The 1788-nt window shown below is 43.7% G+C and overlaps 1 pseudogene; it reads right to left on the bottom strand.

Moving 5' to 3' along the window:
* Positions 1 to 450: 450 nt before the first annotated feature.
* LOC126299930 (5S ribosomal RNA) lies at positions 451 to 568 on the bottom strand (annotated as a pseudogene).
* Between the last annotated feature and the right edge of the window lie 1220 nt (positions 569 to 1788).

Raw genomic sequence — 1788 nt, forward strand, 5'->3', positions numbered from 1 at the left:
ATTTCGACCCACACTTTCAGTCGCTACGCTCTAACTCGCATTTATGACGTGCAAATATTTTCTCTTCGTGTGAATAGGGCACGTCGGTACGTGAATACTGCTACTAATGTAGCCCACTTGCATTTACAGTGGAGACAGAGAAGATACAAAGAATAGCGTCACATGAACTTTACCACTAAGGTAGTACACTCGCATCTACACTGAAATTATGCAGGGTGTACCAGAACTCCCCTAACAAAATACTGTAAAGCACTCCGTCTTTATGCCACAAGTGGCCCATCGGGATCATCCGACCGCCGTGTCATCCTCAGAGGAGGATGCGGATAGGAGGGGCGTGTGGTCAGCACTCTGCTCTCCCGGTCGTTACGATGGTATTCTTGACCGAGGCCGCTACTAATCGGTCGAGTAGCTCCTCAATTGGCATCACGAGGCTGAGTGCTCCCCTAAAAATGGCAACAGTGCATGGCGGCCTGGATGGTCACCCATCCAAGTGCCGGCCAAGCCCGACTGTGCTTAACTTCGGTGATCTTACGGGAACCGGTGTATCCACTGCGGCAAGGCCGTTGCCAAACAAAATGCTGTAGGTCGTGCGAAAATATTTTTTGTTAGTATTTCTGTATAAGGGACCCATAGCTCGTTACACAGTAGTATTGTACTCGTAATAATGTTTTATTCGACTTGTTACCCCAGTTACCTTTGCTTCTTCGAAAATGCCTCCACAGCAGTGAAAGAGGTTTTGACAAGTAATAACCATATCACAGAAGCGCCCAGTTTCTGCTAGGCACCTATGAACAGAGACAAAATTAGTGTGACGCGGTTGCAGGAACAACTCAGCACAGCATCGCTGTGTCGCTCTTCTGTTTCATTAAGTGAACCCGTACCCGAGATATTCAAATGTGTGTGAATGCCTAAGGAGCCAAACTGCTGGTCATCGGTCCCTAGTCTTACACACTGCTTAAGGTAACTTAAACTAACTTCTGCTAAGAACAACACACACCCATTTTCACCAACTGCGACATGGTCGCGAATACAAACAGTCATTCAGTACTGTCAAATGTTTTTTATTCCAGTCTTTGATCACAATATGAATTCTTTAGACGATGACCGGTTTCAGTCAGTAATGACCATCCTTACATCTATAATATACAAATATATACACCTAGTGAGCAGTGTGTCTTTCAACATAATACAGCAATACGTATCACAATATACTATCATACAACCAGGGAGATGTACAGAAAATACTGTAAAACGTACCTTTTTTACACCATGTTCTAAAGTACGTTTTACGGTATTTTCTGTACATCTTCCTGGTTGTAGGATAGTATATTGTGATACGTATTGCTGTATTATGTTGAAAGACACACTGCTCACTAGGTGTATATATTTGTATATTATAGATGTGAGGATGGTCATTACGGACTGAAACCGGTCATCGTCTAAAGAATTCATATTGTGATCCAAGACTGGAATAAAAAACATTTGACACACCCATTCCCGAAGGAGGACTCGAGATGTATTAATCCAGTTATTCATCAGTGAACCTTAGCGAACACCTGGATCTTCTTTATTTCCATTTCAAATACAAGGATGCTATGTTAGTAGCAACACACGAAGAAAACACGCCAGTTTCCTTTGGATCTTCAGAGCGAAGTCGAACTGCACCGACTAAATTTTGGTGGTTGTGCAGGAATATTTTCTGAGGATTTTGGCGGGAAGGACCTACGATCACCGGTGGCTTATTACACACTAATTGCAGTTAGTTGCGCCGGCCGAGGTGGCCGAGCG

This window comes from Schistocerca gregaria, chromosome X (genome assembly GCF_023897955.1).
Source record: "Schistocerca gregaria isolate iqSchGreg1 chromosome X, iqSchGreg1.2, whole genome shotgun sequence".
NCBI classification, from domain to species: Eukaryota; Metazoa; Arthropoda; class Insecta; order Orthoptera; family Acrididae; genus Schistocerca; species Schistocerca gregaria.